General features: G+C 47.7%; 1 protein-coding gene across 2 annotated transcripts in view; it reads left to right on the top strand.

The window, feature by feature from the left end:
* Positions 1-26,934, top strand: part of LOC115083857 (zinc finger protein 271-like) — a 634,158-nt gene that overhangs the window by 237,270 nt on the left and 369,954 nt on the right. The window lies entirely within an intron of this gene.

The raw sequence follows: 26,934 nt of genomic DNA, 5'->3' as shown, positions 1-26,934 counted from the left end.
TCAAGCCCAGCATCCTGTTTCCAACAGTGGCCAATCCAGGCCATAAGAACCTGGCAAGTACCCAAAAACTAAGTCTATTCCATGTAACCATTGCTAATGGCAGTGGCTATTCTCTAAGTGAACTTAATAGCAGGTAATGGACTTCTCCTCCAAGAACTTATCCAAACCTTTTTTGAACCCAGCTACACTAACTGCACTAACCACATCCTCTGGCAACAAATTCCAGAGCTTTATTGTGCGTTGAGTGAAAAAGAATTTTCTCCGATTAGTCTTAAATGTGCTACTTGCTAACTTCATGGAATGCCCCCTAGTCCTTCTATTATTCGAAAGTGAAAATAACCGAGTCACATCTACTCGTTCAAGACCTCTCATGATCTTAAAGACCTCTATCATATTCCCCCCTCAGCCGTCTCTTCTCCAAGCTGAACAGCCCTAACCTCTTCAGCCTTTCCTCATAGGGAAGCTGTTCCATCCCCTTTTATCATTTTGGTTGCCCTTCTCTGTACCTTCTCCATCGCAACTATATCTTTTTTTGAGATGCGGCGACCAGAATTGTACACAGTATTCAAGGTGTGGTCTCACCATGGAGCGATATAGAGGCATTATGACATTTTCCGTTCTATTAACCATTCCCTTCCTAATAATTCCTAACATTCTATTTGCTTTTTTGACTGCTGCAGCACACTGAGCTGACGATTTTAAAGTATTATCCACTATGATGCCTAGATCTTTTTCCTGGGTGGTAGTTCCTAATATGGAACCTAACATCGAGTAACTACAGCAAGGGTTATTTTTCCCTATATGCAACACCTTGCACTTATCCACATTAAATTTCATCTGCCATTTGGATGCCCAATCTTCAAATCTTGCAAGGTCCTCCTGTAATGTATCACAATCTGCTTGTGATTTAACTACTCTGAATAATTTTGTATCATCCGCAAATTTGATTATCTCACTCGTCGTATTAATTTCCAGATCATTTATAAATATATTGAAAAGCACCGGTCCAAGTACAGATCCCTGAGGCACTCCACTGTTTACCCTTTTCCAAAGGGTAGGTCCAAACCTATGAAGAATAAATGGATCCTGTCCCGTCCAAAAAGACCTTGCTCCCCCCCCCCCCCCCCCCGGACCATCATACCGAATGTGCCGACCACCCAAAAGCACTAACCAGGAGCCAATTTGCTGGTTAGCTTTCACCCTGCTCCTGTGCCAGATTCATTTATCCAATTAGCAGGCCTTGCTATAATGTCTGACCAACATAAGATAGCTGATGGAAACAATATAGACTCTAGCATAAGGACCATCCGGACCATGCTAATAAATTTGCGGCCTGACATTGTTCCCCAATCATTGCCCCTGAGATAAATCACCAGTGCCTGAGGCTGGCCAAACTGTTCTTAACCCCGCCGCAAGCAGGGAATCAGCTCATCCCATAGCATGCCCCTACGTCCCAACCATCGGATCCATACCCCCTGCCACTGCAAGTCCAAATGAAGCCCATACGGGCATCCACATACATGCTTATGCGCCCAAAAGGTGTATGTGTCCAATAATCCAGGGATTTCACAGCAGTTTCCGCACCTGGAAAGAGAAAACAATTAGACACTGCATATACTTAGTTATGACCAGGACGGACGTAGCCCTCTTAAGTGTCCAACCTCCACCTGCCAATCCTCCTAATCACACACCCCCCCCCCCCTTGCAGAAGCCGCAGAAGTTGCCGCTTCAATCCGAAATGAGTGCATCCCAAAACGGCAAACATCCAGGCCAATGGCCGCTAATGTAGAACAAAGAACCATTTCAAACTGATACTTCGTTAAGGGTCACAAGTCCACATGGACCAAAAACTGTGCTGACCCAACCACCCGAACCTGGGTAAACTGCAACACGTTAACTACCAGACAAGAACGCAAACCCAGCACTACCAGTAGGACAACCAAACGCCCTTTGCCCCCTTGGTGAGTCTTTGACTTAGGTATGCACAAATGTAGTCGAAATGACAACATGCTTTATGAGTAAACCCGGATATTCCGTACTTGTGGCGGACCTGGCCACCAGTTCACTGACTGAACACACCAAAAAAAGTGAACACAAACGCCACCTGAAAAAGCACTGTTTCGTACTGCGAGGAACAGATGCTCGGTAACGTGTCCCATAACTTTAAAAGAATATCGTGGGTAATCAATGCTCCGACCCGATTCCTTAGCCCAACCGACCAAACTACTCCGAACCACGAACCTCCCAATCGGGAAAACCCCATCCGTGAGCCTGCATGAAAAAAGAAAACCCCGTGAGCTGACCACTCACCGCTGCCTTGGAACATCCCTCCAGTCTGACCTGTTCCAAAAAATGTAGTAAGAATACGTCTGAAACGGGCCCCCACGCCCATCCCAAAGAAACAAGAAATGACATCACCTTACGGGCTCCGGCTACGTAACATTTCCATGTGGTAGAAGCTAATGATGCTTGCAGCAGCTTCCAGGAACCAAATTTCCAGAGGAAAGCCGGCACCGAAGCTCCGCATGGATCCGTAGCTGGGGCGAGCTCTCAAAACAACTCCCACTTGCAACAAGAAAGAGAGTCAGCCACACCAGGGACATGTCGGACCCATATAGTCACATTTAATAACATACATTGCATTATAAGTTCCCTCAACAATTCAGAAATCAGTAGGCACCTAGCCGCTCTTTTGTTAATAACTTCCACCACACCCAAATTGTTGCACCAGAAGATTATTCTCTTGCCTCGTAAATGCGAGCCCCATATGTGTATTGCTACCACAAATCGGGAACAATTTGAGGAAAGTGATATTTTTTGTGATGCCCGACGACACCCAATCCTCCAGCCAGCCAGCCACACACCAAGAACCCTGGAAGAAAGCCCCAAAACCCACCAAACCGGCCGCTTCTGTAAACAAGTCAGGGTCCTGATTTGACAAAGGATCAGACTGCCAAAATGCATTACCATTAAATTCTAGCAAGAACCTGTCCCAAATACGCAGATCCTCGTGAATTTTTTTGCGGTCACGCGAATATGATGATGATGCTTCGTAACGCCAGTCATGGCATGCGACAACCTGTGCAAAAATACCCTGCCCATAGGGATCACCCTGCAAGCAAAATTAAAGACTGCCTACTAAGGATTGCAATTCCAGCAAGGACAACTTCGGCCACTCCAATGCCATGCATCCCAAAGCCCGCATCCACTCGACTTTGTCCGCGGGAAGCCGCGATACCATGGCATCTGAATCCACTTTAATCCCCAGAAATACTAACCTAGTACACGGACCTTCCTTTTTTCCAGATGCCAAAGGAATACCAAAATCGTCAGAGCCCTCCTGAAAGCAGCGCAAAAGACTGGAACAATCGTCCGATCCTGTCCTATCATCTAGATAATGAACAATATTCCCACATCCCGAGAGCCTCTCCACCACCCAGTGAAGAAACGTGCTGAAGGCCTCAAAATAAGCGCAAGTGATTGAACAACCCATAGGCATACATTTTTCGAAATAAAACGCCTGATCGAAGCGAAAACCGATTAAATGAAAGCTATCCAGGTGAATGGGCAGCAACTGGAATGCAGATTCTATATCAGCTTTGGCCATCAAGGCTCCCTGTCCACATCTTTTAATTGTGCGCCCTGCTGAGTCAAATGAGGCATAACGGACCATGCACAACTCTCTAGGAATAAAGTCATTAACAGACTTACCCTCCGGAAAAGAAAGATTATGAATTAACCTGTACTTTCCCGGCTCCTTTTTCGGCACAATCGCTAGCGGCGAAATTACCAAACCCGGAATTGGGGTAGCAAGAAAAGGACCGGCAATCCTGCCCAGCTCAATCTCGTTTTGCAACTTACCCCCCACCACATTAAGCATCTTTTTGACTGATGGATAATTCTCTCCCCCCCCCCCCACCCGCCAATCAGCCCCACACCCGTACAGGGGATCCGAAAACCAACCGTAAATCCTTGAGCTAACAACGTAGCCGCCTCTCCCAAAGGATAAATCCGTAACCATGGCAACAAGGATGCAACCTGAATGGGAGAGACTGCCTTACTAACTACCTCACTTGGCCGCTCCCTTTGGGATAGTAGTGGGGCTAGGTCTGTCGCCTGTGCGCTTGGTGCACCGAGAGATGGGATGACCCGCACCACAGTTGGAGCACACATGTCTGAATTTACAGTCCGGGAAAATACATGTGGAGCAATTAAATCGCTAGCAGACATTGGTAGATCCTTGTTCAAATTTATCCGCACCACTCGCGGGGACTCCCTGACGAAAGGGCCGACTGAAACCCGTGCCTTGATTCACCAATGACTCAGAGGCAGCAGAGGGCACTTTGGAAGTCATCTGTGTCAGCCATAGGCTGACGTCCTGCGTGCCCCAGGACATGAACTTATTTTCTTCCATGCGCTCCCTGAAACGTTCGTCGTAGTTCAACCACGACCAGCCCTCAGACTCCTTACTTGCCGCTAAAATAGCATCACCATAAGACAATAACGGGCCGTATTGCGACGGATCTCGATGACCAATCACGCTTGCCAGGCGCAAAAAGGACTGAATCCAATTGTGCACGTTGCGTGATCCTTTTTTTCTGAGATCCTGGAAAGCGCTCAAATCTCCCTCGCTTCTTCTTCTCCTTTCACTTGCCATGCCGACCTTCCAAAAGCTGAAATATATCAATTAACTTACAGTGGCAAATCTTCTTGCGAAGCGATCTCAATACCTCCTCCCAGAGTTCCGAAAAAGTGACCAGTGCAGGGGTACCCCTATTGGGATTCCTGGCCTTAGACCCGGCCACCGACGACACCTCAGAGTTGGATGAGCACGAAGATGAGGACTCCGAAGAACTTGATCTGGACCGCCTCTTCTTGCACCTGGACTTTTCCTTTTTCTTGGCCTCGACAAGTACCACATCCTTATTCCCTGCCTCAGCCTCCCCACGATCAAACGGCCCTCCCTCAACTGCGCCATCTCCCACAACGGGAACATCCTGGGAATTAGACTCCCCACGGGAACCCCCGCCAGGAATGAAAACAAACTCACCCAGATGGGACGAATCCGCCAGTGATGCGGCTGCCGTTTCGCAGGGACTGGTACCAATCTTTGTGCCTTGCTGTGCTAGGCTCATCTTCTGGTCCTGCATCCGGAACTTCCTGAGAAGGAACAAAAGCAACCGCAGGAGGAGGCACCAAACTCGCAGCCAAGCCCCAATCCCCTTCAGCCCCACGTATCATGGCCACAGGTGCCCCCCAGACTGGGGTCCCGCCATGCGCCGACCGCCATCCCCCAGCACTAAGGCCGCCCGCAGAAGGACCAAAGCCCTCCATCCCCCATGGCCACCCACCCGAAGGGCCCCCCCGCCATGCTCCCACCCAGCGATGGAGGCCCTCCCTGTCAGATTAGAGACCCTTCCATCCCCTGCAGGACGCCACGGAGGCCTAGAGAACTCGGAAAACCCCCACCAACTGCTCGTGGGCCGCCCCCAAGCTACCCCCCACTCAGAGGAAGGATCACCGAATGAGACCGGATACCCCCCACCCCGCCACATAGCAGGGGCAGACTGGGCCAACCCATCCAGTCAGGCCACAGCCCTCCGAAACCAGGCAACCCGGACTCTCCCAATCTGCTCTGGGTTTCCGCGCTGAGCCACTCTGAAGCAGGACCCAGACCACCTTGCCCCATTGCCGTCTCCGGAGCCACAGGCACAGCTGCACTAACCCGTGCGCTGGAACCACCACCCAAGCTGCCGGACTACTCAGTAGCGAGAGAAAACACCCCACCAGCCGCTTCACTCTCCATCACGGCTCCCCTGGCTGCCCCCCCCCCCCCCCCCCCCCCCCCGAGAACGGGATTCGGAGCGAGCACCACAAACTGCCCCCCCCCCCCCCACCGCTGTCACCGCCCCACCTGCTACAAGAATCAGGCATGAGGTCACAGTCACAGAGCCAGCACCACCCCTACTACCCGCTGGACCAGCCCCTGCCGCCGCAAATAATAAAGGACCAGCGGAAGATGGAGCAGACAAGGCCGCAGCAGTACTCACCGCTCCAGCCGGCTGCTCCGCAGCACCACTCCCAGGAACACACCCCGCTGCACTCTCTTCCGATTCCACCGGCCCGCAGGCCGCCTCCTCACTCCATCTCGAGCCTGCCGAATCAAGTGCTACACAGTCGCCATTCGCACGGCCCCTCCCACGATCAGGATGCTGAACTTCCTCCTTCTCACCCCGCAGAGAGGCTGTAACCGGACGGCTGCACAGCGGCACACGGATGGAGCTCTGCAGCCGGTATTGCTATGCCCTGCAAACGATCCTCCGAAGTGTGGAAGCACGCTACCGTCGCAGTCCGAGCTCCCCGCACCTGGCCAGTAGCCAAGGGAACAACAGACCTTACGCCCCCAAAATTCCCACACGCGCGTCAAGCGACCGAGTTGGCTGCTGCGACGCCAGGCACTGAAGTGATCTGGTGGCGCGCAACCAGCCACCCCCAACGCCAACGTGATGTCACTGAAAGGCCAATGGGAGGAGGACAGCGCATTTGAAATTGCTGTAGCTGACGAAACGCGAACGCCAGCCACCAGCTCCCTCCTCTTCCCCCCCCCTCCCCCAACTTACTGACTATTACCCCCAAAGGGGCGGGTTTGACTGCTGGCTGACCTCCGTAAGGTTACCCCCCCCCCCCCCCCCCGCGCGGCACGGACCCGGGGCTACTGCTCCCAGAGTGTGCCTGGCGCCACATGACTTTGGCCAGCCGGACACAAGGTCCGATCGACCTCCCAGTGTGAGGAGGACCAGAAGAAAGGAGCAGAAACATTTAAGCAGCACCAGAAGAAAAGCATCAGAACAGCTAAGAAGCTCCAGATGGGAGGTGCTGGAACAGCAATTGGAGGGGACATTGCGTGAGATACCTGTGAATGAGAATGGTGCAGCACATGAGGAAGAAAGCAATTTAGAGCAGAACAGGACATGGGAAGATGTTAAAGGACATGTTGCCACATGGTTTTCATTCTGTGCTTCAGGCTATCGATTATTGTAACATTTTGTATGAGGGACTTCCCAAATATCAAATCATAGTCCACAGCGTTTTCATAATGCCACCGCTTGGGTTATTGTCCCATGTGTTTAGAGAGATGACGTTACTCCAATTTTGCACCTGTGACATTGGCTGCTTGTCATTCAGAGGGTTAATTTTAACATTATTTCATTGTTTTCTAAGGTTTCCCAAGATAAAGGCCCACAATACCTAAGGGATTGCGAAGTTTCTCTTAACAAATGTTTATGTGGGTTCTGTGCTCGGCTTAGAGTTCTTGGAAGCCGCTATAGGTGGAATATGAGAAATGTAAATAAATATTCTATATGCATTTTTTAAAATCATTACAGTCACATTCATGCCCTTTCAGAATATTCCGGTGCTTATACAGTGCTCTCACAATTTGAGATGAACAATTAGAGTAACAAAAGTCATTGCTTCCATAGTAGCTGAATCCAAACTTTGAAAATTACTCTTCTTGGATGTTAACAAAAATTCCTCAGTTTCCTAAGAGAGCACATTTATGTGTCGTCATTACACCCATCCCTGAACAACCTAGTTGAATTGATTTGGCAGCCAATAATTGACTCTCTGTTGAATATTTTATATTGGAACAAATGCAACAATATTTAAGGAATAGACAGTTTGGTAAATTCTCTTTCAGTGCCCAAGAATATCCACTTTTAAATTCCAAAAACATATTCCAATTTATACCAGAAATGAAAACCTGAAAGAGAATTTTTGTCCATTGAATTTTCCTAAAATTAAGAAGGTGAATACAACTATAGATAGAACATGATGGAAGGGACATTGTAACATTAATCTGTTTTATTGATAATGAAATGATTAATATACAACAATCAAGATGTTGTAATGCATGACTCTTCCCATACCTCCACTCCCCCCCAAGCATAACAAACAATCAAAAGACAGAAAAGGAGTAAAATATTCAGGAGACCTTTGATAAAATAGCAAAATCTATGATTTAAACTGAAAATAGCTCAACTAAAGTTATTCAAAAGCAAACTTCTGGTTTTGTGAAATGCAGAATGCAAACTTGAAAGAATTCTCACTCTACATGTTACATTTATGTTTATTATTATTTATGAATCACCTAACACTAAAAGGACTAGGCGAAGAACAAGAGTACAATCATAATATAAAATTACAAATCCAAGAAAAAAAATAAAAATAGATAACTTAAAAACAGCACATAACTAAAAACAATAAACTTATCGTAAAAATCAATAAAATAGCATGATCTAAAAATAGGCAAGGTTAGAAAGAAAGGTTTTAACTTGTTTTCTGAAACTTTTAAAGGATTCACATTGTCTAATGTCAATGGGAAAAGAGTTCTAGATGGTTGGCCCCGCAACAGAAAAGGCACATTCTCGGGTAACATGGAGTCTAGCAACTCTCAGAGATGGAATCTCAAGGAGGCCACATTGGGAAGAGCGCAATGATCTCGTAGGTTGATAGAATCGCAAATGGCAATGGCCCCATGGCCTGTTTGATCGTTTAGCAGTTTAAAAATTATCATGCCAAGCTAACTCCCCTTAGCACACACTAACAAAAAATAACAAAAGTAAACATTTTTTTGTTAGCGTGCACTAACCCGAAAAACGATTTTCACAAAAATTCAGGGGAAAAAAGATCGTTTCATGTTTTAGCCAATATATAACGAATTAAGAAATATCATACGATATTTCAATTCGTTATAAAAACAATTCACATCCCTAGTCCCTAACCCTGTGCTGGGGGACCCACCAGCCAGTCGGGTTTTCAGGATATCCACAATGAATATGCATGAGAGAAAATTTGCATGCACTGCCTCCATAACATGCAGACTTTCTCTCATGTATATTCATTGTGGATATCCTGAAAACTCGACTGGCTGGTTGGGCCCCCAGGACAGGGTTGGGGACCACTCCTTTAAGGTGTTCTGAGGTTTTCTCCTATGTACCACCTCCAAGAACCCTCCCCCCTCAGCTCAACCCGTGCCCTTCCTAAGGGTACACTCTTGAGAAAACAGACATTCCTATGTTCCTTCCCCATCCTAGTTTGGGGCTGTCTAACCTTCCTGGGTTTCCCCTCCCTTTTCTGTTTACGTTTGTTATATTTTTAGAACAATGCAAAACCAAAAAAAAAACCCCTAAAAAATAAGTATTTTTTGAAATAGTATTTAAGGCACTGCTTGAGATTTTTGCACATTTTTTACAGTGCAAAAGGTGGATAATAGAATAGACGGAGTGGGTGGTCTTGTGATCCAAACACGGCCTGGCTTACTGACAAGTTTTCACTGCACTGGGTTGAGATTTACCGGTGCCTTAGATTGGCATTGTTTCTTTATACATTTCTCTGGGGTTTTTTTTCCTGACAATTACCCGTTCTAGGGAACAAAGTTAAGGGCTCACGAGGTGTCTGCTGTTCCTCCTTTGCCGCAGTAAGTTCCTCTACTTTGTCTTCAGAGTTGCTTAAGCTGGATCCGCAGAGTCTCAAATAGGGGATAAGCGGGTCCCAGAACCACTGAATAGGGGAGCTCGGGGGAGCTTTCCCACCTCGACGGTGGCTTTCCCTGCCCTTAGTCGCCACTACCGCCGGCCGGGTGGCGTAGAGTCGTCGATCCCCATGTATACAAGGGAGGCTCACCCAGTCGTCTCTATAGATGACATTCAGTTACGGACCTAACTCCTTCCTAAAGAGGGCCTCGCCGCACCCTGACTCTCATCAAGGGGCTCGCGTTGGACCGTCGTCCAGTTCAGCCGGGATCGCAAAGTTACTCTTCTGCAGGCGAGGGTTATCCATGTAGTTGCCGCTGCTGCAAGCCGTCACTAGTTTGTGATTCCTCCCCTCTTCGCCCTTCTCTCGGGCCTTGCTTGTTCCTTCTGTAAGGGAACCACGCCTGCGGGGGGGGGGAATCTTCCACTTTTGGCTTCCAGCTTTACCCGCCAAGGACGTTGTCGTTCTCTTCTTTCACAAAAAGGGCAAAAAAGACGCAGCGCTGTACAAACGCACCTGAGAGAGTCCCTTCTCAGTAGAGCTTACAGTCTAATAAGACTGATTGCGGCCTTGCCCCCAGGACCAGCATTCCTCGCTATAATAGGGTTAAAGGTGGGCCAGGCAGACCTCTGGAGCTGCTTCTTTAAGGTGTGCTGAGGTTTTCTCCCGTACACCCCCTTCTCACACACACATATATATAATGTAAATCTTTAGACCAAAACTGTTGAATTAACACACAGCCCAACAGACGTGACCTAGCATACCCACAGGTACGCATTGATCAGTCGTTGTTAGACCCGCAGGATGTTGTGAAATATAGCAACAGATTAGAAATGTATGCTATGTTTCTTTTAAGACTGCAATACTGGAGAAGAGAAGAAGCTGACCCTGTTAAAACAATTAGAAATCTATTTGTTAATTGTAATTGTAAATCCTTTTTCAGTCTGTTTAATAAAGAGACCAAATCTGATGGAGTGCGCTTGTTTCAATCACTTAATGTACGGATAAAAGTGTGGGTTCTGCAACATCAAAGACCTATAACGTTTTAGGCCAACTCTGGATAACCAAAGAAGAGGTGTTAAACTGCAAACACAATGACCATGTGGCAGAGATGCACAAAAAGCTTTGTTACCCAGGCCAGATTAGTTTACCAAATCTTGAAAGGGAAGAAAAAAACTGAGAAACAATGAAAAGTCCTTTTTAACGCCCCTGTGAAAAATTCCAGGTGCAAAATCGTGATTTATCTGTTGAAGGTAAATAAGAGGCAAGTGGTTTGATTAAAAATGGAAGTGTGCACAAACCCATCTCTGGGTTTTATGTGAAGATTGATCCAAAATACTAGAGCTAAAGCCTTCCAAGAGTAGTGGGAAAAGAATTAACTTGAGACTCAAAGGGATCATTAATGCCAAGTGAGTGGAGGCCATGGGTAACCTAGAGTGGAGGAAAAGGAAGGCCTGGCCAGTATCCGGCAGGGGTGGCAGGCAACACAGCGCTGTGCGTCCTGCGGAGTTTGATGGCAGTGGGGTGACCTCATGCCCCGCTGGCATTATCGGAGCGGTGGTGTGGCCAGAGGGGAGACTGATAATGCCAGTGGGGAGTGGGGAGGAGCAGGGAGCATTCTGGGAGGGTCGGGGGGGGGGGAGGAATTGTGCTTGCCCTTTGGGCAATTTTAAAATTGGGGGTGGCCAGGGGGCCTGGACTGGACGGGCTCAAGGTCTTTCCCTTTTGCTTCCGTTCCTCACGCCATCAGCACTGCTCTGCTGAGTAAAGTGCGCCTTTCTCCTTGAGAGGCCTCCTGTGTAGATTGGAAAAATAATAAGTAATGATTGCAATTGGACCTGATTCATTTGATCAATTGGAATAAAAAATAAAGAGACAAGAAGAAACACTGTAATTGGATTCCAAAAAAAAAAAACAATGGAGCAAAGGTTAAATTAGGCGCTGTCTGGCAGCAAGAACTCCTGTATGTATTATTGCTTTTCGGCTTTGTCCTCCTTTGTGAAACAAGGGGCTAGGAGACGAGGCAACCGTGCTTCATGGGTCAGCCACCACAAGAGGCTATGCACCCCCTCCCAAACCAGTGGGATGCCATCCACCGAGGGGTGGTTTTTGCCTCTCGCACCTTCTGCTAAGAGGGGAGAATGAGTCAGGGCTCCTGAGGAGGAGGAGGGAGGGGATGGATCCCATTCCCCTGTTACCAGGCAGGCTCGAGCGTGGCTGGCTCAGCATCAGTGGGGACTGGGACGTGGGCAGGTGGGGGAGGCGTCCCTCAGGGATATGGTGTAGGCCAGTGCTTCCCAAGCTTGGGGGTCTGCCAGAAGGGATGCAAGAAAGCTTAGCTGGGGAGAAAAAGAGCAGGCCACTGCCTGAGGCCAGGAGAGCGAGACTGGGGGGGGGGGGCCTGCTGCAGGCCCAGAAACTTCACTCCCCCGCATTGCTGCAGGAGGAGGGACAGAGCGGGACTGTTTGCATCCATTGGGAGCCTGAAACTGCACTGCCACATTTCCGGAGGAGGTGGAGAAGAGGGGGACAGAGATTGCAGCCCTCGAGCATCCTAAACCCCACTGCCACGCTGCGCGGGAATGTGGGCAAGAAAGGGGCCCATTGCAGCCGCGAGACACTGAGGAAAGCAGGGGTGTGAGAGGCATTGCCCGCTACTGCCATTTGCTCTGACGGAGAGGAGAATGGCACTAAAAAAAAGCGGAAGAGGAAATGAAATGGAGGATAACAGTATGAGAGAAAAGAGCGTGAAGAAGGGACAAGACAGAAATGAAGGAAGATAGAAAGAGAGACAGGGATCCATGCTTGACCTCCTAAGGAGATTAAGAGTAGAGGGCAGCCTCTCAGTGGAGAGGCTGCCCTCTACTCATGCTGGACAGAGGTAGAGAGAGAGAGAGAGGGCTGAATAAAGCATCAACGTGGTCCAGGAGGAAAGAAGGGAGAGATGACTCCCAGAGGTCAAGAAGGAGGGAGGAAGAGAGAATAGCCAGGTGCTGATATGACATTAAACACAAAAGTTATTTAGGAGGGACACAGACAGACCTGGGGATCTCATAAGCCTTCTTTTCTTTGAAAAGCTTCCAAAATCTAAATTATTTTGTGGCTCTCATTTTCTGTATGTGTTTGTAAAAATCATAAAAGAAAACAAGAAAAGTATAAAAGAAAAGCAGGCTGAAAGGGTTCATTTTTCAGGGAGAGTAAGTTTCAAAACATTTCGGGGCCGATGCAATACGGTGCGCTGAGCCTGCAGTCGGACACGGGTAGAATCAATCCCCTAATGCAATAGGGGGATTAGCGCCTATTCAACGCGCGTCCAACGCGGAGTGAGTCTAATGGCGCTCATCACGTGCAAATGCCTGTGAATGAGGCTATTAGGCATTCACTCCCGGTGCAAAAATAAGAATGTGTGTCTCGGACACACATTTAACGGTCATCTATTAACGCCTGCCTGGAACAGGCGTTAATAGCTTTGCGCATCAAAAAGAAAAGTACAGAAAAGCAGAAAAAAACTGCTTTTCTGTACTGCCTCCCACTTAATATGGTTGTGATATTAAAAAGTAAAAGTAAAAAAAAAAAAAAAAGGACAGTCGGACCAATCACAAAAACCGACGCCGAGTTTATTGGCAGCGGTTTTCCTTACCAGCGGGCAGCCACGAAAACCGACGGCGATAAACCCGGCGTCGGTTTTCTTAGCGGCGGACGGCTGTCGCAAAAACTGACGCCGGGTTTATCGCCGTCTGTTTTCGTGGCTGCCCGCTGGTAAGGAAAACCGACGCCGATATACTCGGCGTCGGTTTTCGTGACCGAAGTATGGCGGTCACGAAAACCAATTGGGTTCGCATTAGCAAGGAGGCGCTAGGGTCGCTTTTGCGCAACCCTAGCGCCTCCTTGCTAACGCGACCCTCCTAATTTTAATATTGCATGGCGCTCCCCTTGGGGCCGATGCAATACAGTCGCGTAGAAAGCGGGCGCTGAACAGTTGCCTGGGGCGCGTTAAGAGAGCGGGCGCTGACTGTTCAGTGCCTGCTTTCTACACGACTTTGTTGCAGCGGCCCCTTTATGTGGGCAAACGCCTCTTTATCCATGTACAAAGCCCTTTGCGAATGACTGTCCCCCCCCCCCCCCCCCCCCCCGAGGGTGAAAGTATCCACGCTGTGAACAGCAGGCGAGCTTTCACCTGCGAGGGGAGGGGGAAGAAACAGGGTTGGGCTGGGGGAGGGAAGCAGGGACTGAATTTGAAATCCCTGTGCACGCTCTTCAGTCCCTCTGCTTTGCACCTGCTTCAGATCAGGTGCAAGCCGCACAGCTCCGAAAGTACTGCCTTCCCTCCGCCGGCCCGAGCTTTGAAAAGGAAGGGCAGTGGGCAGTTTCCCTTTGAAAATCAGACTGCAGGTCCGCGGGTCCCGGTGCTGATTTTTCCGCCGGATCGACCCGAGTTTCCAATCTGGAACTTTTTTTTTTTTAACTTGCTTCCTTTTCCCCATTGCAGCTGGAGTGAGAGGTGGAAGCCACTGCTGGCTTCAGCCTTCAGTTATGAGGGCAGATTTTAAATAGCTCTGGAGATTGCCCTCCTTCTGTATTCAGATTAGTCAGTAAGCATTATTTAATATTAAGTTCTACGCCTTAGGAATGATTCTGGAATGCATAGTGTGCCTCGATTAAAAAGAGGTTTGTGGTGGTCTGTGAAAAGGGGGGGGGTCTGTGTTCCCTGAAAGGCTGGAGACCCCTAAGTTAGTGCAAGCTCACAGGCTCTGCAGTGGCCTCTCCTCCCTGTTACCATAGAAACCCGTGGAAGAGCAGTGACACCGCAGGGCCTGCGAGTGCGTGCGGGGCTTACAGGCCCACGTTGACGTCCACTGTTAATGCTGCTGGTGCCTAAAGAGTGCTGCCATTTTTGAGGCATTTCTGATCCCCAGCTCACGGTTGTATGACCCCCATTTGTGTAACCGTCTCTTTTTAGTCAGTAAGGAGGTCCAGACAACTGATCCGTAAAGATAGACTTTTTATTGCCAGCAAGATGCAGCTAAGACAAAGGCTCAGTACAACTGCATGCCACGCCCCCTTAGGAGCAAACCTTTATGCACTTTACAGTTCTTATCTTTCACACATGCGTTCTGGTTTTTGCTGAACAAACAATTTACAAACTGCTGAACAAGCAATAGCTAGCGTGGTCTCTAGTAGGTGTAGCTTAAGATCAGACTATTGTTTCGTCATTTAATTGACGTGTTAGACATTTTACATTGTCATTCGTATTAATACAATACAAAGTATTATTCCAAAATGGAGTTACGTTACGTTACGCTAAAAATTAGTGCGTCACTGCGTCACTACGCATTACGTATCATTTGCGTTGCAAATATTAGTATGTTCAAGATGGCTGTGCGTTTCACTGCTGGCATGATTAGTCGGAGGATGTTCAGCTGCTCGTTCGTACTTCAGGGGGGTCACGAAATTGAACCCCTTCATTCCCCCCTTTGATACTTCAACTTTGAAGAGAAGGCAGAAGTATCACTTTATATCTGAAGAGTAACTGAAACGACAATAAGAGTTAATACCAGTAACATTGAATGTGAGCCCTAATATGTTGTGAGGTCGTTGGTTGCTTCACGGGTTTGAGACGGGTGGACCCTATTGGTGTCACCCCCCTTTGTAGCCCGACTTACCCCAACAACACGTTGGCTCCATTATCTGAATTTATCTGCCGTGGTAATCCGTATCGTGGTAAAATTTTGTGGAGAAGCAATGTTACTACTTCCTTGGCAGTCTCAGTTCGAGTTGGTATGGCTTCGATCCATCCGGTATAAGTACAGACAGCTACCAGCATTGCTTTGTATCTTTTTGAAGCAGTCATGTGGGTGAAGTCGATTTGGCAAACTTGAAACGGAGTTGTTCCTCGCAATATATGTCCAGGAGCTGGACCAGGTCCATTTCTGGGATTGTTCCTTGCACAGGTAACACATTGATTAACAGCGTATTTAGTTAGCTGAAAGAGTCTATTAATGTAGTAAGTTTTTGCCAACAGGGTTGCTAATGCATCTCGGCCGAGATGGGTTTTATTATGGGCTTCCCTGACAACAGTCCATGCCAGGGCGTCGGGTATCCATACCCTATCTTCTTGTACAATCCACCACCCATCCTGCTGATGAAATTGTTCGGTTTGTGCCCAATCATTTTCTTCCGCTGAATAAATGGGGGTTTCATTCGTGAACTGCAGAAGTGGGCAAGTGGGAGTTGAAGTATGTGGTGATTGCACACGTGCTGCTTCTTTCGCAGTCTTATCTGCCCATTGGTTGCCTTTGGCGATGGGATCAGTTCTCCCTGTATGGGCTTTACAATGCATGACAGCTACCTTCTTTGGTGCCCATACAGAGTCTAGGAATTGATGTATCTCCGATGCATTAGCTATTTGTTTCCCTTCTGCAGTTAGGAATCCTCGTTCCTTGTATAAGGCTCCATGCACTTGGATCGTAAGGAAAGCGTACTTTGAATCAGTATAAATATTTACAGTTTTTCCTTCTGCCAACTGCAGAGCCCTTGTGAGCGCAATTAATTCAGCTTTTTGCGCTGATGTCCCTGGGGGTAGGGGCTCGGCTTCAACAATGTCGTCTTCGGAGACTACAGCATACCCAGCGACCCTGATTCCATTTATAACCTGGCTGCTTCCATCAGTGAATAAAGTCCATGCTCCTTGCCAGGGTTGGTCGCGTAAGTCGGGTCGGCTGGAATGTACTGTTGCCATAATTTCCCCACATTTATGAGAAACTGAAGTGGGGGTTGGGAGTAGAGTTGCAGGATTCAGGTTTTTACTGTCCTGTATTTGAATTTCTGGAGTTTCACATAATAACGCTTGGTACTTTACAAGACGTGAATTTGTCATCCATTTTGGTCCATGGGTCTCTAGCAGTCCTTGGATTGTATGAGGAGTTGTTACTTGTAAAGTTTGTCCAAATGTTAGCTTAACAGCTTCAGGTATCAGTAGACATGCAGCAGCAATGCTTCGGAGGCATCCCGGCCATCCTTTTGACACATTGTCCATTCCTTTTGACAGATGTGCAACAGGTCGTTCCCATGAGCCTAAGGTTTGAGTCAATACCCCTATGGCCATGCCTTTTTTCTCGTCGACGAATAGATGGAATGGTTTCATCACATCTGGCAATCCCAAGGCAGGTGGTTCAATTAAGGCTTCTTTTAGTTGACGTAAGCTTGCCAGTTCGTTTCCTTCCCATTGGAAGGGTTGAGATTCTGCCTCTTTACCCCGCAGTTTGTCGTACAGGGGTTGGGCAATAACTGCATAGTTAGCAATCCACAGCCTACAGTATCCTGCAGCTCCAAGGAACGCCCGGAGCTCTTTCTTGCAAGTGGGTACAGGTTGATCTCTTATAGAACTGGTGCGAGAAATCCCCAGACATCGGGTTCCTCCACGTATTTGGAAGCCTAAATACTCTACTTCCAATTCACAGATTTGCGCTTTCTTTTTACTTGCACGATACCCTTTTGAGTACAACGTCTTTAGCAGCTGAAGAGTGGATACCGCACATTCGAGGTACGTCTCTCGAAACAACAGAAGGTCATCCACGTATTGTATGACTGGCCCATACTTTACTTGATACATCTTTAAATCTTTTGCCAGTTGCTCACCGAACAGCGTAGGTGAGTGCCTAAACCCTTGAGGCAACCTAGTCCATGTGTACTGCTGCTTTACTCCAGTATCTGCATCTTCCCATTTGAAAGCAAAAATCTTCTGACATTCCTCCGCCACCGGGACGGAGAAGAAGGCATCTTTGAGATCAATGACACTGTACCACTTTGATGCAGGAGAGACTTGAGCCAGGATTGAGTACGGATTTGGGACGAGGGCTACTAGATCTGCTACTTGACTATTCACTTTTCTTAAGTCTTGTACTGGTCGATAGTCATTTGATCCAGGCTTCTTTACTGGCAACAGAGGGGTGTTCCAAGCAGATCGGATTCGCCGGAGAATGCCCAAATCATACAATCTTTGCAGGTGTATCTGAATTCCTTGTCTGGCCATATACGGAATGGGGTATTGAGATTGATTTATCACCTGTGCATTCTGTTTCATCTCGATCCAAATGGGGGTAGCGTTGATGGCTATTCCTCCTGGGTTTTGTTCAGCCCATACTTTAGGTATACTGTCCATTAGCTGTCTGCGCTTTTCGTTGAGGACGGTGTTTCCTCCATATCGGTGCGTAGTAGTATGTTCGACTATGGGGAGATGTAATCTCCATTCTTCTTGGAGTGGACAGATGAGAGAGACTGGGTTATCAGCGAAGGATGCTCTTATTTCTCCTGTCGATTCGAATTGTAAGTTAGCTCTTAACTTACAAAGAAGGTCTCTCCCTATAAGGGGAACTGGGCATCCCGGGACGTAGAGAAACTGATGAGATACTAATTGTCCTCCCACTCGAACTTGTCGTTTCTGAAGAAAGGGAGCGATAAGTGGCTTTCCAGAGGCCCCTACAATAGAAATGTTTTTCGAAGTGGGCGTGGTAATAGCGGTAGTCATTACTGATCTTTGTGCCCCGGTATCTAACAATCCCTTAAATGTCTCAGTTCCTACTTTGATTTCTACTAAGGGATCGAATGGAAGAATTCCCTTCTCTAGTCATGCCTCACTACTGTCTTCGCTAGAGGTTTCTCCTACAGTCATCTGCCATTCAGCTTCCTTTGGTTTGGACGGAGTATATCCTTCCTGCTTCATTTGCAGGGACTCAGGGCATTCAGACTTCCAGTGTCCTTCTTGTCTACAGAATGCACATTGATTGGCTCCCAACGGCATCCTTCCACCCCTAAACGATCCTCCTCTACTAGCTCGTCCTCTGGGCGGTCCCCTCGAGGGTGACCTGCCCCTTCCTCTCGGCCCAGGATATCCCTGATAGTGCCTGGCCGAGTTTCCGAAATTCGTTTCTTCCAGCGCTGCAGCTAACAAACTAACACTTTCTCTTAACTTTCTACTTTCTTTCTTTTCTTTCTTGTCTCCGTCCGGCTCTCGGTTTACATAAACTCTGTCAGCCATGGCTTTTAACTGGCTAATAGTCATTCCCTCAAATCCCTCTGATTTCTGTAGCTTCCGGCGGATATCGGGACAGGATTGTCCGACAAAGCTCATCACTATGACGGACTGACTCTTGGGGTCCTCTGGGTCGAACGGACTGTATTGCCGATATGCATCCATCAATCTCTCCAAAAAGATTCCAGGAGTCTCGTCTTTTCCTTGCACCACGTCGTGGATCTTCCCCATATTCATGACTTTCTGCTTTCCTTTCTTTAAAGCTCCGAGAAAGGCGACTTGGTATGCAGCAATGCGGGCTCGCCCTGCAGCCGTCTGGAAATCCCAGTTGGGATCGGCGACAGGGGCATGCTCTCTCACTACTTCATCTGGATTACAGTCTGACCCGGCTCCCAGCCGAGCTGCTTCTTCCATGTTTAATTGTATTTGTCGGCGTTCTTCGGTGGTAAAAAGGATGGAGGCGAGATGCCGAATGTCAGCCCAGTTGGGGTTATGGGCTGCAAAAATTCCTCGTAAAAAATCTAGCATCTGATCTGAATTATCAGCGTAAGAGGGACCGAGCTGTTTCCAGTTAAAAAGATCGCTGGAAGTGAAAGGTATGTAAGTAAACAACTTTATAGTTTGCGTAGTATTATACTCGTTTTCTTCAGTAGGGACCACGGGAACTACGGTGGTTGTTTCTCTAATTGGTAGTTGCAAACTTGCGGCTTGGGTTTTACTGCGAGTGCCGCCGGACACGGACGACTCGCCGCCGTCTTCAACTTTTGCCGCCGCCGCTTCCGCTTCAAGCCGTACTTCGGGAATCGGCATTATTTCATGATCAATTTGGGCAGCGGCGGGAGCTGGGGGATCTGGTGGCGCATTATACGATTGAGGGCAGCTAGGGGCATAGGGTGGCGGCAGCAGATCTTCTGCGTCAGGCAGTACTGCAGGCGGCAGGGGTTTAATTTTTTTTTCTTGAGTCCGTGAGTTCCCTTGCACTACAAACATGGCCGCCGCAGATGACGCATGGTCCTTTATTCCTAAGATGGCCGCCCTTCCCTTTCTTTTCCGGTTTGAGGACTTCCGGTCTCCCATTTTGTTTACTTGCGCCACCATTATGAGGGCGGCTCCCTCCACTAACTTCTTTGCCCACTTCGGAGGATTCTCGATAACTGCAATCCAAGCAGTTATGTATGCCTTATCCTCAGGGCAACCCAGATTCTCTTCTTTCTCAACTATTTTCAGGACCCTTGTGGCCGTTTGGAAATTGAAAGTTCCTTCCGGAGGCCAATTTACACACAAACCGGGCCACCTATGGGTGCATCGCTGAACCATTCCGGGCTTCGTACATTTACGTTTATCGAACACTTCACTATAGTGTTCCGTCATAACTTTTAGTGGAGTTGAATAGCCCCCTCCCATTAGGATAGAATTCACAGACAAAGGAGGGAAGGGAAGACGGATAGGTAAGGGGTCCGTATCCGTCAGACACAAAAGGGTCACAATTGCCCCGACTAGAACGCGGTCGCCCGGTCTAGAACTGCGAGGCCATTCACTCTCTTTCACACAACAAGAAACCTATTCCCACTATCGTACGCGTTACTTCTTTTTCCTCTTTTTATGCGCGTGGCTTTCGGAATGCAATTCCTACCAAACCACCGCTTGGGGTGTGATCAAAGCCCCCTCGGTCCCCTCACGGATGGACCGGTTATTTGCTACTCTTTTAGCTATTCTTCACTTTTCCCATCATTCCCATAATACTCGCCTGCAGGGTTCTTCCGATCGTCACGAAAGCCTTCTTCCCAGATCACCAGCCCAGAGGTCTCAGAAGAATTTCTGTGGAACGGTCCCCTCAGAAACCTGATCGCTGAACTCAGCGGTGGCCACTCACCAGGTGCGTCTGGGGGATCGCTCCGCCACCAAACTACCGGACCCACTGGGGGGCTAAAATAGCGTCCCCGGTACCTCCTGGCTGGCTCGCCAAATGTAACCGTCTCTTTTTAGTCAGTAAGGAGGTCCAGACAACTGATCCGTAAAGATAGACTTTTTATTGCCAGCAAGATGCAGCTAAGACAAAGGCTCAGTACAACTGCATGCCACGCCCCCTTAGGAGCAAACCTTTATGCACTTTACAGTTCTTATCTTTCACACATGCGTTCTGGTTTTTGCTGAACAAACAATTTACAAACTGCTGAACAAGCAATAGCTAGCGTGGTCTCTAGTAGGTGTAGCTTAAGATCAGACTATTGTTTCGTCATTTAATTGACGTGTTAGACATTTTACATTGTCATTCGTATTAATACAATACAAAGTATTATTCCAAAATGGAGTTACGTTACGTTACGCTAAAAATTAGTGCGTCACTGCGTCACTACGCATTACGTATCATTTGCGTTGCAAATATTAGTTTGTTCAAGATGGCTGTGCGTTTCACTGCTGGCATGATTAGTCGGAGGATGTTCAGCTGCTCGTTCGTACTTCAGGGGGGTCACGAAATTGAACCCCTTCATTTGGGCTCCCGACCCACGATTTGGGAAGACCCAGTGCAGCCGTAGCTCAACATCTGTTTTGGTCGTACCCTGGATGTTTCAGTGGCTAGCACTTCGTTTTCTCCCTGTTGTTCAGAAGGTGGCCTGTTAAGCTGGACTGTTCCTTTCCTGGAGCTTTGTCAGGTCATTAGCCACGGAATATGAAACACAGATATCTTCTCGTTTAGTGCAGGGTTTGATCATAACCTAAAATGTAACAGGTTCTCTTCACCTTCCTTAACTTGAACATAAACCATTGTATCTGACACCTTTGGAAATGCCATGGAGGCCCAGTATGAATGGCTTCCCCCAGCCTCAGCACCGTCTGCCCTCCCACTCCGAGCCTCAGTGCATCTGACTCAGCCACACCACAGACTGCCTTCCCCCCACCTCAGGCGATATTAAGTTGGAGGCCCCAAAAGTAAAAAAAAAAAAAAAAAGTAAATCTGCCTGCGGCCCGCAGGTTGGAAGACGGATGCTCAATTTTGCCGGCGTCCATTTCCCGAACCTGTGGCTGTCGGGGGGTTCGAGAACCGACGCTGGTAAAATTGTCAAACCCGCTGACAGCCGCCGCTTCTGTCAAAAAGGAGGCGCTAGGGACGTGACTAAGATACTTATTGCACTAAGAGTGCTGTTTGTAATTTCAAAACATTAATCATACTCCGATTGGCAAATTCTTGTCTCCATATTGAGCCAACTTTCCATAATTCAAATTGATATGATGCGAAGTTCTCATATTATTCATGTGAGACAATACATGTAAAGTTTCTGGGGCCAGCATTAGTCTATGGTGTTGAACCTGGAGTTTGAAGTGTGAGGATCCTGTGTTCAGCTTTTAGCTGCAGAAAACACAATTCATGCGTGTTTCTGGGCATAAAATAGGGTGGATGTGTATTGCTATGTACAGAATTTGATTTGCATGCATAGAAGCTGTGCCCCTAAAGCATAAGTGTAGGGCATCTTAGGCCCTACAATAGGTTGAATTGAATGCAATAATCAGAACCTTCTAGTAGTGGGAGGACCAAAGATTGCGTATATTTCTGGTGACAGAGACACAGCGGCGTTTTCTTTTTTCATCCTTTAATTTGCTAATGAACCGCTGAAAACCTGAAACCTGCAGCCCCAAATCTCAGCTTTAGCCCTTCTCTCCATCTCCTCCTGCCCCTGTAACAGCCCCCTGAGCTGCACTGCAAGAGACAAACACTCAGCTCGTCCCCCAACCCAAGAAAGGGGCACCCAATCTCCTCGTTCACTTGCCATCCTGCAAAGAGACCTAGCAACTCTTCAGCACTGGAAACATTGGAAAGCCAGAGCCCCTCCCCGTTCTTTGTGATGTCATCAGTCTGCATCCAGTGTAAATCCTTTCCAGGCCCTGTGCAATGTTTTCAGTCTGAGCCCTCAGTGTAAAGCTTTCCCTGTCTCCCAGCGCGATGTCATCGGCCTGCGCCCGGCAGGAGATATTCAATCTGCCGCTTCTCTCTTCCTGAACGGACTAGAGAAAAACAATCAGCTCTTCTCCATTTTGAGAAAAAGTCTCCATTTCATTTTTTTAAATCCTGAAAGCAGCAAAAGTAGCGAGGAAAATGCCTGCAGGGGCTTCTGCTCAGGTAGGAGATTGCCCCCACCATCCTGCCCTCTCTATGCAAACACTGCTGCAGCTTTCTAACCCGGGACACTGCAGAGTAAACCCGGACTTTTAAGAGGACCCCGAGCAGACAAGGTCTTTGGGACCCTTTATTTTATTCCACTTTTCAGCACTTCAGAGTGGATTACATTCAGGTATTGGAGGTATCTCCCTGTCCCCAGAGGGCTGACAATCTTAAGTTTTTGTTTCTGAGTCAATGGAGGATAAAGTGACTTATGCAAAGTCATAAGAAGCAGCAGTGGGATTTGAACCCTGGTTTCCCAGTCCATTGCTGTAACAGCTAGGCTACGCCTCAACTCCTGAATGTAAGGAGAGCGATCAGGAGTCCAATAAAGTGAGATTTAGTGTCCCAGGTTCTCTGTGAAACTGGTTTCTTGTTGCTGTTATCCTGGTCTGGGACTATGCAGTGTGACAGTGAATTATTATTTTTTATTTACATTTTATTAACTGAATATGCAAAACAGCACTTAGGTTCTTTGCTACCTTGTAAACACATTTCTATTTTATGCACTACACAGAATAAAACTTCAAAAAGATCTTGTATCATCATCAACTGTATTCACAAAATCAATCTGTTTTGTCCACGTTTTTTTTCCCTGACCTGTCCCCTCCCCTTCCCCCGCTAAACATCCTCGCATAGCATAACACAACCCCTATTTATAATGCCCCTTCCCAATACCCACCCATTCCCATCAACCACATATTTATGTGGGTGTCTAATATGACACTACCCTCCATATAGTTAAACTTCAGGCCTTGAACTCTGGGCCTCCATTCAGCTGATATATAGTGCCCAAGATTTTTCGAACTTCAAGGTACGATCATGGAGGAAAGCTGTAAGCTTATACATATATACTTCCTAGCTAATTTGACTTGTAAGTTTGTTTTTAGTGGAACATTGGGCATTCGTCACCAAGCTGCCAACTCACATCTCACTGCCACGATAATATAAGGTTCTAGACAGTGAGCCCTTTTGTTTATTACATCAGTAGCCATAGTAATCAGTAGTAGTCTAGGACTTCTCGATATCTTACACCCTATGATTTCCACAGTTAAATCAATGACCATATTCCAATAGCTAACCACTTTTGTGCATTCCCACCAAATATGGTAAAAACGTCCCCTTTCTCCACTATTGCGCCAGAAGCGATTCGATGCCCCTGTGAACTTCTTGGCCACTTCGTCTGGTGTGAGATCCTGCCTATAAAGTATCTTATAACCATTCTCTACTACCAGTAAAGCAACTGAGCTCCTCCCCATCATCTGATAACACAAATCCCAGGCTGTATCTTTTATTTGGATTTGCAAATCCTTTTCCCATGCTGTAACATATCTTGGTTTATTACTCATTTCCTCCAACAGTAACACATGTATCTTAGAAATGATCTTACACTATCTGCTCTTGCACAATATATTTCGAACAATGACTTTTTTTTTTAAGAGCCCCATTATCCCTTTAAAGCATACAAATGATGCCAGTTGAAGGTATGCAAACCTATTAATCCCCTCCATCGGATGTATCTGACATATTGCCTCAAACAAGTAAACCAAACTACCATCCCATATGTAGTCTAATCTCTCATTCCCCAAGACCCTCCAGTATGATGCAGCAGCCTGTGACTCCTCCAGAGGGAAGGACTTATTAAATAGGAAGGATGTTGCAACGGACCGCCATTCCTACCTCCAGCCCCAAGCTGCAACTAGGTGTCCCAGATGCCAGGGCAGACCCCTGGGCTGAAGCGTGGCAAGCTGCCGCACCTGAACAGGCTGATGCGCATGCAGAGGGCCGCCGCCGCCAGCTGTTTTGGGCTTTTCCTCGACACGCATGAGCGCGCCAGATTTGCTGTCTCTTAAAGGGCTCACAGTGGGAAAATTCCCCGTGGCACCTTCTGATGTTATTGGGACTTCTCTGTATATAAGGTTCCCTCCAGTGCTTCTCAAATGCCTCGGCACTAGGTCCACCTCTCCTGGAGAAATGCTTTGCCTGTGTTCCTGCTTCCTTGATCCTTTCTCTGCTGTGGTGTTCCTGAGTCTGTGACTTTTGTCCTTGGTATCTGCTGTCTGGTTTGTCTCCGGATCCTCGTCTGTCTCCAGCATCTCCCTGTGTTCCTGTGGTCCCTTGTCTTCCTCCTCTTCATCATCTTTCTTGGATTGATCTTCTGGCTTTGACCTTGGACTGGACCCCGATGCTGCTTGATCTCCGTCTGCCATTGACCCGAACCTGTACCTTGTCTTCGATTGAACTCTGCCTACCTCCAACCCCTGCCTCGTCCAGTTTCTCTTGCTTGTCCAGATTGTGGCTCGATCTGATTGCGCTTCCCACTATTCTGGCCTGCCTCGTCTACAAAACTTCGGATCTTCACCTTCTCAGAGGCCTGCGTCTAAATTCAGCTGGCCATGGCACCCGAGGGCTCAGCCTACGGGGAACCAGGGCTGGTATTGGTGAAGCTCCAGTTGGGCTTCTGCTCCTGCCAGCTCCACCTGCCGATGGTGGGGTCCGCAGGTCTCCTCCCTGCAGGTTACACCAACTCCGCCTTGGCCTAAGTGTCCACTTCCACAACAAAGGATGAACGATGCCAAAATAGTTTATCACCTACCCATTGCTTTCTATAGTGTATCCACATAGCTAAGGTGGATTGGGTGAAAGGAGAAGCCTTCTGAATCCAATACTTATTCCTGTCCCTTGAGCAAACTGAAAACTCCATGGAGGGAATCCCCATCATGTTCCTCTCCAACACTGTCCAAAGTTTGCACTTGGTCTTAAAGTGCCACTCCAGTATCGTCCTTAATTGAGAGGCGGCAAAATAGAAAGCAAGCTTTGGGGACCCCCAAACCACCTTGGCTTTTAGGATGATAAAGAACGTCCCCTGCAACCCTCGGGGGCCACCGCCTCCAAATACAAAGGAAAAGCTTCCGTTGCCAGTCTTGTAATATCCCTTCAGGAATGGAAATTGGGAGTGTTTGAAAAAAAATAACAGAATCTAGGTAATATGTTCATCTTAATGGCATGAATTCTGCCCAACCAGGTCAGATGGAAATGGTCCCATTTTTCCATATCTGTGAATATTCCTTTCACCAATGGGGCATAATTTATGTCAAATAATCTTCCCAAATTAGCATCCAACCGGACCCCAAGATATTTCACGCTCTCCTTAGCCCACTTAAAAGGCAAACCTACCTTTAGTCTATTCACCACTTCCCCTTCCATAGTTAAATTTAAGAGCTCAGATTTATCCTCATTAACCTTGAACTCCGATACTGCTGCGTAACCTCTCATTGCTCCTAACAGAGTGGAGAGGGAGCTCTCTGGTTCTGTGAGTGTGAACAGCAAATTATCAGCAAACAGACGGGCCGATTCTATAAAGTGCGCTTGGCTGCGCGCGCGCTGTTTAACATGGGTTTAGCCGCGCTTTTCGACAGGCGTCTATTACCCCTTAAACTGTAAGGGGGTTAGCGCCTCGAAAACGCGCGGCCAAACCCCCTGAAAACTAATAGCGCTCATCACATGCAAATGCAGTCACCCGGGATTCAGAAAGCAAAATGTGCGGCCAATCTGCACATTTTATGCTCATAAATTAACGCCTGCCCGAAATCGTCCCTAGCGCCTCCTTGTAGTGAAACCCCTCATTTAAACATAGGATTGCGCGCCCAGGAGAGGTGACTGGGCGTGCGTTGGGAGAGCGGGGGCGCAACACGGAGCGCTCATTCTCTCGCGATCTTTTCTGTATTGGGCTGAGAGTCATCTTGTATGACTTTCCCACCCATTCCTACTCCCATAATCCGATAATCAGATCTAATTTTAGTGGCAAATGGTTCCAATGAGAGTGCAAATAGTATTGGAGAGAATGGCCATCCCTGTCTTGTGCCCCGCCCCACCAGAAATGTATCGGAATATCCCCCATTAACCCGAATACTCGCTTTTGGATGATCGTATAAAGCTTTAACCCAGGTCATGAAACAAGATCCCAAGCTCATCCTATGTAAGACTTGAAACAAATAAGGCCATTGTACCCTATCAAACACCTTCTCGGTGTGACAGTGAATTATTTACACTCAGAAAACTCTTCCCCTGGCCTGCCGAGCCCCAGCACTGGGAGGTCTCCTGATGGATGTGATGCAGAAGGTGCTGAGGGTGTTCCTGGTTTGTGTTTCAGGTCCCAGTAACCTTTGAGGACATCGCTGTCTATTTCTCCCAGGAGGAGTGGGGGTATTTA

Source organism: Rhinatrema bivittatum, chromosome 2 (assembly GCF_901001135.1).
Source record: "Rhinatrema bivittatum chromosome 2, aRhiBiv1.1, whole genome shotgun sequence".
Classification (NCBI taxonomy): Eukaryota; Metazoa; Chordata; class Amphibia; order Gymnophiona; family Rhinatrematidae; genus Rhinatrema; species Rhinatrema bivittatum.
This window is presented reverse-complemented; position numbering and strand designations above follow the sequence as displayed.